General features: G+C 41.4%; 1 pseudogene across 1 annotated transcript; it reads left to right on the top strand.

The window, feature by feature from the left end:
• The first annotated feature begins 1,391 nt into the window (after nt 1-1,391).
• On the top strand, nt 1,392-6,710 carry LOC311126548 (la-related protein 7-like; annotated as a pseudogene). The gene is made up of 3 exons: nt 1,392-1,468; nt 4,177-4,280; nt 5,139-6,710. The product of its transcript is annotated as a la-related protein 7-like (transcript).
• Nucleotides 6,711-12,653: the final 5,943 nt, after the last annotated feature.

Raw genomic sequence — 12,653 nt, forward strand, 5'->3', positions numbered from 1 at the left:
ATGATGACAATATTTTCTATAAGTTATTGTGATCATAATCATCATCTCTCTCCCCCAATTTCTCTCTCACACAGAAGACACACACATCACTAGCAGAAAAGCTAGCTAGCTACAACCAATGCCTTCAACAGGTAAAAATGAAAATATACCATGTCCATGGAGGATTAGCCAGAGAGCTAACATTAATAGCTAGCTAAAATTAGCCAGCTAAGTTAGCTAGCTAGAAAATCTTTCCTTGACATTATTCTCCCCAACAAACTACCGCTTTACGTACAAAAGTAAAACAAGAATGCAGGAGAACAGGGACGAACACTTAGCAGTCAAATCTTTCAACAAATTTTTTTTGTAAATTGTCATTGTCATTGTTTTCCAGCTGTGTTGTTGTGTAGCCTACCAGGAGCTCTGTCCCAACTGCTGTATGGGAATGTTGACCTATGTGCTTGAGCAAGCAGGCTGCCTGCAAGCAGAGATATATTACTGCGGGTCTATTGCTTCGCGTGAGTCACAGATTCCAATCCAAGTTTAAGCTTGAACTGATATGCCTACCTTCTTATTTAGCTACTGAAAATAAAATAGAATTACTGTGCGTATTATGTTAATTGCTTAAAAGCTTTAAGATAAAATATAATAGTCATAATTTCAGGGTCAAATTCAAGTGCAATAATATTTGACAAATTATTAATGGCAATAAATGTGATAAAAATTGGGTTCAGTAAATCCTGGTGGATTGTAGTATGATATTGAAATAAAAGACACAGGCCTACGTGTTATTTGTTAAATTATGAAAACAGTTAGTAATAAAATAACTTCAAAACAGCATTCAGTGGAACATAAGCAAATGTGCAGCACAATAAACAGTGCAGTTAGCTAACACAGATAAAAGCTACCAGACATCATTAATTAAACAACCATTGTTTTATTGTACTGCAGTTTTACTTCATTTTAATGGCAGTGCATATTTGTAAGGGTATCCTGTATTATTGTGCATGTTTATCTTACATGCTGGTACCCTAGAACAAATGTTATGGAAGTGAATGTGCACTTTTCAATTGGGTGGAGTGCAACTACCGAAACCACTGCCATAGCCTGTAGTAAAAGCAAAAGCATTTCTAGCATCGGAGATTCTCTTAATTAGGGACCATCTTCAATAGCTATAGGACCACCGCAACTGTCGCACATTTTAGCTTAAATGACCTAGCAAATTCCATGACTTTGGGGTGAAATATATCACATTTCTTTGTTTTTCAAAACCTGCTGAATAAAAACATAAAATGGCCCTACTCCTGAAAAAGTTAATTGAGCCAGAAAAGCTGAAGTGGAATCGGCTGGGCACCATTAGCCGGAGCCTAGAATAATATGATTCTGCTGGACTCAGGAAGAGCTCGGCCCGCATGAAGTCCCCCCAAGTCCGAGTCCATGCTGAGTCCCCCGAGTCTCGGATTAGGCCCGAGCCCAGCGTGGTGACTGGGTACAGTTTGCCACGAGAGCCTAACTTGCTTTGGTGCACTCTGCCAGCTGTTGTTTGCCAATTGTGCTAAACTGAATCATGCAAACCTTGCTGAAAAATAACATTACTCCAATTTGTATAATTGTAATGGTTCTAGTGTCTTATATGCAATGGGTGCATGGCCCACAAACACTATGCACATGTTTATATAGATTGATGTCTATTAATTGAGAAGCATTTAGATAACTGGTAAGTAGTTCAGTCAGAATCCAACCAAAAACCAGATATCAACGTCTTAATCTGGTTGTGATCTGGTTATAAGATGTCCCGACAGCCAGTAAAAGACGTCTTTATCACGTCGTATGCCCACTGGGATATAGTGAGCAATATGTTTGGAACATCAAATCACAATAAAATCACAGTATCGAATCATAATACATATGGAATCGTGAGAATAGTGAGAATTGCAATACATATTGTATCGGCACCTAAGTATCGTAATATTGTCGTATCATGAGGTCCCTGGCAATTCCCAGCCTTAGCTACTAGGTGTGTTGATGAGTATGAGTTCACACCTTTAATTAATAGGTAAGAGTCGTCATTCACAAGAATGAGCTTGTGCCGTGTATCAAGTGTATCAACAACTGTTTGCCAACTATCCCCAATCAGACTAGGACTAATATATTTCATGTGTCAAAAAGGAAACCTGGCCAAGAAAAGCATATTCAGTCACGTCAAAATAAAACTTTGTCGGTGTTCTGGCAGTTCTGTCTACAAAGCAACATGTCTGCTGAATAGAAATTGGTTCAGGAATAGAGAGGTGCTGATGAGGACATTTGGGGGATATTTTACAAGAAAAAAACTAAATATGTAATCGCTTTCATTAGATGTATTTTGACCCCCCCACCAAAGAAACACTAACCACTTTCCCATGCACCAAAAAAAATAATAAAAGAATGGTGAATGAAATGTGACATTAATAATGTTTAGACTGGTGAGATCAAGAAAAGCTGTGACATCAAAGTGTTGTCATCAATATATTCAGGATGTGGGATCACTTCTAAAAGACGTAAGTTCCTTTAGCTGATGGAGGATCAAGCTTATTTCAGACTTAGAGGGAGATCCTGCCGAGTCTTAGGAGACCAAAGTGACAGAAGTAAAAAAAATCATCCCAAATCCCTACCTTTAATTACAGCTAGAAGGATAACGAAGGAGGAAGGATGGGATGAACGAATGAGAGAATGAGAGAAACGCATGGAGGAGAAGGCATTTTTTCCATCTACCTCACACTTTCCATTTCCCTCTCTTTTCCCCTTTCCCTGTTTTCAACATAGTGTATGTAAACTTCTGACCCACTGGAATTGTGATACAGTGAATTATAAGTGAAATAATCTGTCTGTAAACAATTGTTGGAAAAATTACTTGTGTCATGCACAAAGTAGATGTCCTAACCGACTTGCCAAAACTATAGTTTTAATGACTCCAACCTAAGTGTATGTAAACTTCCGACTTCAACTGTATATGTTGTTCTCTAGAGTGCATAAAAATAACTCTGATGATTTAAGAATATGTACGTTGGATGGTGTCCATATTGATCGTGTCCCTGCTTACAAATATCTGGACATCTGGATATATGAAAAGCTGTCTTTTAAAAGCATATTGATGAGTTAGTTAAGAAGCATGAGAATAACAATGTGCAATAGAAATAGTTCCTGGCTCTCGCTAAATAGTAGCAGATTATTCAGTCGACGTTCCTATCGGTCCTAGACTATGGCGGCATCATCTATATGAACACAGCTGCCACTTCATTAAAGCCGTTAGATGCTATGCTTTATTACGGATTACAATTTTAGTACTCATCACTGCATTCTCTATCAGAAATTTGGTTGGCCCTCTTTGATGTCACATAGGTTGATACATTGCTATGTTTTGATTTATAAAGCCCTTTTGCAAAAAGTCCCACTGTACCTAACATCTTTAATAAACTTTAGAAATACGAGTTACCACACCCGGCCACAGGGATGGCTAACTCTGGAAATTCCATAGGTCTCTACTGAGTTAAGAAAATCAGCTTTTAGTTTTCTTACACCTTCTTTGTGGAACAATCTTCAAAACGTTCTTAAATTTGATGTTTTGTTGCCTCTAGGGCAATTCAGAAAGCTGATTGAGGACTTTACTACTGATGAATTTCCTTTTGCTTGCATTTTGTATTCATATTTTCATGTGTGTATTTTATGTAATTTATGTAATTCAGGGCTCATCTATCAAATAGACCTTGGTCTCAGAATGTCTCCCTGACAAAATAAAGGTTCAATAAAATGTGGGACGCAGCCTAAAGGATGTCCCTGAACAGCATATCAGTTGGTACAATATGTGTTTCCTATGGGGTTTATCATTTAATTCCTATGGCCTTTCACAGCAACAGCCTAGGAGCCTAGAATCAGGTCAGTGAAAGGTGAGAATAGCAGTACCTCCTCCTCTTTCAGATCAACTCAACCACATCATATACCCATGGTACAGATGTAAACAGCGAAAGGCCAACTAATTTCAAACCAGATCCCCTGACTAGTAGGTGAGCAACATTGTTTGTGTCTCTTTTCCGATGTGTACCCTTTCCATTTCTTTGATTCAAGCAATGTGATAAAGTGAAATCGATTAGATCCTAGCTGCATTCAAAGACAAAAGGAAGCAGTTATCTCTAAGAATGTCGCGCACACCTCCTCGATCAGGCAGGGACACACTGTACCGTACTGTACGGGTCCCGATTCCCACCTCTTCACCAAGAGGAGTCTGGGCAATGGAAGTGTTCCGCCAGCCGAGGGAACACAGCAAGGTTAATTGGAGCCACTTGTTTCAGCGCGGCGACACATAAAACCACACACACACACACACACACACAGGTAATTGAGGTCCACAGGCGCCCGGCCTGCCTGTTGGATCGGAAACGTTGCTCTCTTAACCAGCTCAGCTCACCGTGACAATCAGAGACGTCTACTGCTGAGCTACAGAAAAAAGGAGGGAAAGAAAAGGGGGAAGAAAATACAAATGTTTAAGAGCAGGAAAGAAAATAAGTGTTAAAGAGGGGGATGATTGTGTTCAAGAGCTGGGGCTTGATAGACAGATAAGAAAAGAAAAGCCAACAAGTATTAAGCTTTATTACCTCTTATAAGCATATATGAGCCTTTATAATGTCTTATTATGATCCAATTCCTAGGCTGGTCCTGAAATATTCTGAGAGCCAGTAAAGCCATTCTGTATAGTAGGTTATAGTAAACCTCTATCCTATACAGGATGCACTGTCTGTCCTATACAGTGGCTTGCAAAAGAATTCACCCCCCTTGGCATTTTTCCTATTTTGTTGCCTTACAACCTGTAATAAAAATTGATTTTTGGGGGGTTTGTATCATTTGATTTACACAACATGCCTACCACTTTGAAGATGCAAAATAAAAATGTTTGTTAAACAAACAAGAAATAAGACCAAAAAAAAAAAAAAAAAACTTGAGCGTGCATAACTTTTCAATACTTTGTAGCAATTACAGCTGCAAGTCTCTTGGGGTATGTCTCTATAAGCTTGGCACATTATTGCCCATTCTTCAAGGAAAAACTGCTCCAGCTCCTTCAAGTTGGTTGGGTTCCGCTGGTGTACAGCAATCTTTAAGTCATACCACAGATTCTCAATTGGATTGAGGTCTGACAACTGATTGCAAGTTGATTGCAAGGGCACTGAAAAATTAATCTGTCGTTGAGGTCAGCATAGGGGGAACTAAAGTACGACGGCAGCGTCCAATTGGAGACGATCCGAAAGATGTAGACAACCGAACAGTCTATGTGGAACTTCTGCCCAAGAAAGTAACACACGACTGGCTAGAACGAGTGTTTACCAAATGTGGAAATGTGGTTTACGTCAGCGTGCCGAGATACAAAACCACGGGACACTCCAAAGGGTTCGCCTTCGTTGAGTTTGAGACTGAAGAGGAAGCACAGAAAGCCATAGAGATGCTGAACAACCCTCCAGAGGACGCCCCCAGGAAACCTGGCATCTTCCCAAAGACCAAGAACAGGAAGCCTATCCCCAATCCACCCTCCCTGAACACCACGCTAGACGAGGAAGAGGAGAAGAAGAGGAAGAGGAGGAAGAAGAAGTCCAGGGGGAGCACCAAAGAGGATGCCCCGTCACAGGCGGAGACAACAGTGGGCGGGGCCAAAGAACAGGAAATAGAATCTGAGTCTAAGCCCTCTGACAGGAAAAGGAAATGCAAGGCCGACGGTGCAGAGGTTGTAGCACTTGCAGGGGGCACAGATAAAGCCAAAAAGCTAGAGAAGAAGAGACGGCGGTCCCAGGCAGGGGGGAGCTCAGAGAGTGACGTCCAGGGAGACATGCCGGCCAAGCTGAGAAGGATGAGCGAGGGGGAGGAGGGAAAGGTGAAGGAGGAGGACAAGGTGATGGGGAGTGATGGGAAAGATCTGCCTGTCAAGGAGGAGAAGGAGGAAGAGGAGGAGAAGATGGACGACTCCCTGCTAAAAGCTAAGAGGAAGAGGAAGAAGAAGCACAAGGAGAGGGTGAAGATTGGTGAAGAGGTCATTCCTCTCCGGGTTCTCTCCAAGAAAGACTGGCTGAAGCTGAAGGTGGAGTATCTGACCCTGCAGAAGAGGAGCATGGGAGCTCTGAAGACGTGCCTGACCAAGTTCCACAACAAGGGGGCAGGAGGAAAAATGGAGATGGACACCAGTCTCCAACAGAAACAGACATCTGAGGAGAGTAAGAAGGCAGGTGAAAAGGAGACTCCCCCCGGGCCTCAGTTTGAGAGTGGCTGCATCGTCAGGATCACCCACACCAAACCCTTACCTGGCAGAAAAGTAATCAAGGACGCTCTCTCTGAGGTGTCCCCAGTGGTGTATGTGAACACCCTAGAGGGGGACGCCGAGGGTCACGTCCGCTTCAAGACTCCAGTTGAGGCCAAGGCCATCATTGACGCTCGCACCGAGCTGCAGAACAAACACAGCTGGCAGCTGGAGATCCTCTCTGGCGACCATGAACAAAGGTACTGGCAGAAGATCCTGGTGGACCGCCAAGCTAAGCTGAACCGGCCCAGAGACAAGAAACGAGGAACAGAGAACCTAATTTCCAAAGACGAGAAAATCATCATAGCCCGAGCCAAGGAGGCCACTAAGCACATCCGCTTCATGGAAGACTGATCAAGACTGTCAAGTTCTACTGTGCGTCCTTTTTTTTCTGAATCCTTTTCTTCCCTAAGAGTTTATTGAAATGTCGGCCATTTTGTCATTTTGTCACGAGAATTTATATCTCTAATTCAACCTAAGCTTGAATCATTACCAGGGGTTGTAAGGCTCTGGTTTTAATCATAAATTATTCAAGGTCCACAACCAGCAAGAATTATCTGTATTTTTATTCATGGGGGGCTCTGGCGCCAAAAACCCATACATACTGTTTTATACCCCTTGACACACAAAGGCACTTTGCTCCGCCCACCTTTAGGAGGCTTTCTTAAACAGTTTCCGCAGTCTCCTTCACCCTGGAATGTTTAGTCCCGCCCCCCTCTGTTAGTGGGTTGCCACTACATTATAACTCTTAACACTGTTCACACATTTATACTGTATTTGGGGTGAAATCCTTTAGTCATTATTCTTAAAATACAAATTAATCTAACAATCCACCCCTTTGACTAAATGTTTTCACATTCAGGATAAATGTATTTTACAAGCATGATTAATCTCAGAGATTACGTCAGAACTAATAAACATTTCATCCAATTGCGGTCTTTCAGGATCCAAATCCTCGTCATCCACCAAGCCTGGAGGATCGTTTTTCACATTCCCCTGGTCAGAGTCCGGAGTCAGTCCATCTCTCATCATTGTTTAGATACTGTATTTCACCAACGCCTGACTCACCAATCCTCGGACACAGGGAACAAGACAACAACCACATAATACAAGAATACCCATACAAACACTGACTGCTCCTAAGATGGTGGCTGCTATGGTTTTCCATTTACCAAACATTTCATCAAACCACCCTATCCACGATGTACTAACTTCTGAGTTCTCAGTTCATTCTTCACTTAGTGCAGTTAATTCTGTAAGAGCTCTGGTGACTGTCCCATCCAGTGTGGTGTTGTTAGGGATAAATGTGCAACAATGGCTTATCATTCTATAGACACCGGCCCTTTCTGCCTGATCTAGAACCAACCTCTACTAAGTTATGAGCGGGATGGCGGATAATTGCTTGGAGATCCCGTTTACTGCATCTCTAGTCTGGTTAATAAATCGTTGTTGGTTGTAATAGATATAATTTATCCAATCCACATTCTTGTTTATTGTCACCCACCAGAAAAATGTTGTGGTAAAACCCTCCCATATTTGATTCATAGCTTTGTATTCGTCTGGAACACCCCTGGGGATGCCTATACCATCTATCCAAATTGGGCTATTTCCTTCCTGACCTATATTTCTTCTCCTCCTGATTATTCTTCCTGTCACTGGTCTTTGATGACTAATTCTTACAGGTTTGGACCAACAATACTGGTGCACAAGTACCCACCCATCCTTCTGGTAATGTCTGTCGAATACTCCCTTTGTTAGTACATGCCCACCACACATCAGTCAGAGGGATGGTAAGGTTAATAATTTTTTCCCCTCCCTTCCTTATCTAAATCAGTCACATGAATTATCTCCTTACAGCCATCAAAATCACCCAAGTTACGGGTGCCATTTCTATGTCTGTAACACTGGTATTCGCCAGGAGTTAAAGTGAATCTAGGTGGGCTGCCCGAGTAAGTCAACTTTGCCAGCCCAATCCCTGTGCAATTGGGCTCTTTTTGATTGGACCCCAGGTCTAATACACAGGGAAACATTGCCTTTGGCATTGGGGCGGTCAACATTGTCGGTCGCCCAATGGAGCATACATAACAATTGGTCTCCCCCAAGGCCCTAGCGGTGTACTTCATCCACTTTAACCAGAGATTCTCATCAGGGACCCCCTCCACTTCCCCTTGGTTCCATTGTTGGAGGAGAAAATCTTACATAGTGGACGTGTCAGTCGAATTGACTCCGTCATCTGATCTACTCAGTCTATTGGTATTAATGGATTAATGACAGTACCTGTGCCCTCCATATCTTTCGACTCCATCCAATGTAATCTTAGACAAGTATCCCGTCCGTATTCGTCCGCACAAGCCCAGTAAGTTCTTTTCATGTCCTCTTTAGTGACCTTTACTATTGTTACTACCATCTCCGTGGGGATGTCGTTATACCTTCTTATCCTCCATCTGGACGTCCAGCCCCCCCCCCCGTCTCATATCTCCGTCCCCCCCCCAGTATGTCTAAATACCTGAGCCCAGGAACAATCCGCAGAGGGAGCTGAACATAAATACAATGGGATTTTATAATCCCACGTTGCTTGCTTATCCGCCCTGATAAGATCCCTAATCCTAATTTTGAATCATCCTCCCCACCCTTCTCTGACTCCTATTTTGTAGATCACTCGTCCTTGACGGTCAGTATGTCGGGTCGCTTCCCTTTTATTTCTTAATAATGGTAAGGCCATAGCGTAATTGGTGCGAGGTGGTGGTGGATCTTGACATACCAAGACTATGATGCAGCTCAGGGTCACCCATATTCACAAAAACCGCCAACCCTCCCCTGCCTTTAGTCCTTCTGCTTGGTACCACCCCATACTCACACCCTAAGAACACACTACAGTGATGATAGGTCTGGGTAGGAGATCTTCGTTAACAGAGGTGACCCCCGGACCCTATTGGTTCTTCTCTCCAACTCTGCGTGTGTTCAGTGGTGCTTATATGTGGTCTTACCTTCTTGCAGTGGGTAACATGGAACCCGGTTGCTCTTTCTGCTATTCTAATGGCAAAGGCAGTGATCAATATAACCTGATAGGGCCCTTCACAACAGGCCTGCTTCCAGTTTTTCTTCTGTAGGGACTGGATGCTCACCAGTCACCTGGTTAGATAGAGTGGGTCACCTTCTCTTTTAGTTCACCTGTGGGGCACAAAACCTCTGACATACGGGTGTGGTTAATAAACTATCTTCACACATGTTCAGATTAATCTAACAATTTTTTTTTTTTTTAAGTATTTTGTTTTCTCCTTCATATATTATTTAATCCTACCATTAGCCTCTTCCCCCCTCTTGACACATAGTTCTGCTCATGTGTCAATATTACCACCTACCTAAACAATCACTTAGGTAATTTATCAACCAGTTGCCATGCCTTTTATTTTTGAGACTGTCTTTTGCTTCTTTATTGCTCCTCCGACTTCCTTTGTCTTTTACGGCGGCTAAATTCGACTTTCATTCAGTTCAGAATCAATTAGTAATCCAATCAATCAATCTCTTATCTTGTAAAAACACTTATGTTTAGTTCAAACTCTGTTCTACCCCAGCTCTCCTGGGCTTGACCTGAAGACTGATTGTTGGACATGACAGGTTCATATTTAAATCTTTCAAACCTAACACAACCCCCCTTCATGCTGTAATCAATCAAGAAGATAGCAAAGGAGAGACAGGTTTTAGCCTGAACTCTGCTTAATCCTGGTGCCGCTCCCTTCACAATGTTTGAAGAGAGACAAAAGACAGCCATGGATTGAAGTAAGAGCAAGGACTTCGACCCTAGGTCACCTAAGTCTTCTGCCTAGCAACAAAGAATAAAAACCTCTATGTTCATGATTAACCCAGTTATATCTAATAGCCCACCAAAAAAAAATAAACATCACCATCTTTAAATCACGACCAATGTCATATCCCTCTTTACTCTCTACCATTTGGGTAACATCCCTGATATATGTAGAAAAAGCTAAGACTGTTTGGGAAGAGAGCAACAACATAAACTGTTCTTCCTCCTCAGAGTTCCAAATGATTTTACCATGGGCTGCCATTGCCTTCCCATAGATAAGATCACTTAATTTACCAGTATGCAGTACATAATGGAGTACCCAAGCTTTACAGCAGTCTATCATTACCAAAAAGCTCATAATTCTTCATCTATTTTTGGATATCTAGTCCCTATCTTCCTGATCTTATTGCTAAATCAATGATCTAGGCAATAGCTGTTTCGCATTAGATTGTGCCTTCCTCTGATTACTGCAGCTCATTGCATTAATTTAGTTTCAAATACCAACTTGTGGTTTATTAAAGCCTAATAAAAATGAAATGTACATGACAACATTTGATAATATCTCAATTTACTTCTATCCCGTAAAAGTAATCCAAGATTAGTACAATTGACTAGCAACAGGTATCTTTCATTAAAGGAAAGCTCTTTCCCTCCTCTGTTATCTTAATGTTTCAAATATCACCCAACAAACCATCCCACAGCATAGTAAACACCACCTATGAACTGTTGAAAATCCCCTAAATTCAACATAACAACCCTTTATAAACATCATGCTGGGTGTGTTGTTTTTTATTTGAAAAACCCAATTGAAAAACAACAATCAAAGATAGCCAGTCTCAACTTAATTTGGTAGCTCACTTTTATGACCTAAATACTGCCTAACTTGCATTGATGTTTTTAAAATGTAAACCTATTGTTTAATAATTTCATACTTATAACCAATGTTTTTTCAATCCATCATCCTAATAATAAAAACGATATCCAATTGTTCACGTAACGAAACTAAATTATAATTTTTTTTAGAATCCACCATTTATTTTCGTCCACCACTGGTGTTACTCAACCTATACAATAAAGTAATAACCATTTGAATTCATCAAAGCACTTCCTTTCAGTAAAGTCTTTAGACCTCTACTTGAAATTTTCCAGCTCAATCTAACTCGCTGGACTGTCTCTATTTTTTCCCGCTAACCAGAGCCATAAATTATTCTCCTTTGTCCTCAACTCAATTTTCACAGCTCTATCACCATTTCAGTTCGCTATTCAATTTCTTTAACTGTTCTCTCTGATTCGGCCCTAATTAATAAATCAAATACTTGATATCGTTGATAAGCATACATTTAATGATATTCCTATCATCTGAACTATGTACTGTCTCTCTCACGCTTCAAATCTTCCATAGTATTAACCAACCAAATACTAAGTAGTATCCGGTTACCATTCATACCAGCCGTTGAATTCCCTCACACACACAGATTTCACCTTATGCCATTCAAATGCCCAACAAAACATAATAGTTCAATGGAACCCTCTATTGGCTCTCTACTATTTATACATTACTTCTATAACCACTTTAGTTATGGTCCGATTACCCATTAAACCTTATCACATAACCTTATCACCTAATCAAACAACGGCACAACCTTAAACTCATATCGGCCGGCTGGTAGCCCAGTAACCAAGAGCACTGTGTCAGCAACCGAGAGGTCGCCGGCTCCAATCCCGGTTGGCGTGTGTCCCTGTTGGGCGAAAAATCTGCAGATGTGCCCCCGAGCAAGGCACCCAACCCCAACTGCTCCTGCAAGTCGCTCCGGACCAGAGCGTCTACCAAATGACCAAAAATGCAAATGTAAATATTCTCTACTTTCTCACTCATGACGTACGTCTACGTTTGGGTGAGAAAGTTCATATGTATATATCGTTAGAAATGTATAGGTACCTCTCAAATAATCGCTTCGTGGTGTTTTTAGCCAATTCTTAATCGACACAAATCATTTCTTCAAACATTTTGCCCGTGGAACCAAAAAATAGACTGTCCTATCTCCGACACTGCCCTTTCCTTTATCCCTGCAGTCACGATGGTTATGACCTGTTCTGTTACAGTATTTACACGGGGCCTTACACTCCCTTGCCAAATATTCCTCTTTGTTACAGTTAAAGCACTTCCTCTCTCCTTCGCGCTTCCAAAAGCCATACCCTCGCTGTCTCTAGCCCCTCCCCTCGCTGTTTCTTCAAATCCGTTCCACAGTTTACATGCATTTGCTTAATCATAACTTCTAACTTCTCCACATCGAGATGCCCAATAAATCCATACCTCTTCTCCCAAATGGATCCATAAAACATATTTCTTCGATCTCTTCCTAACATATATCTTTCATCCACCATTCATTCTCGGACCTCTTTAGAATATTTATTTCCCATGGTGGAAAAATAAGAAATCCCCCCGTTTAGTAATAATTCAATCCAGAATTATTTTTCTGGGACTTATTATTAGGTGCGACTCTTGAGCCAATGTTATGATCTGCTTTTGTAATTAACCATTTAAATTATCTAACC

The sequence above is a fragment of the Coregonus lavaretus genome, assembly GCF_964263955.1.
Source record: "Coregonus lavaretus genome assembly, contig: HAP1_SCAFFOLD_1731, whole genome shotgun sequence".
Taxonomy (NCBI): Eukaryota; Metazoa; Chordata; class Actinopteri; order Salmoniformes; family Salmonidae; genus Coregonus; species Coregonus lavaretus.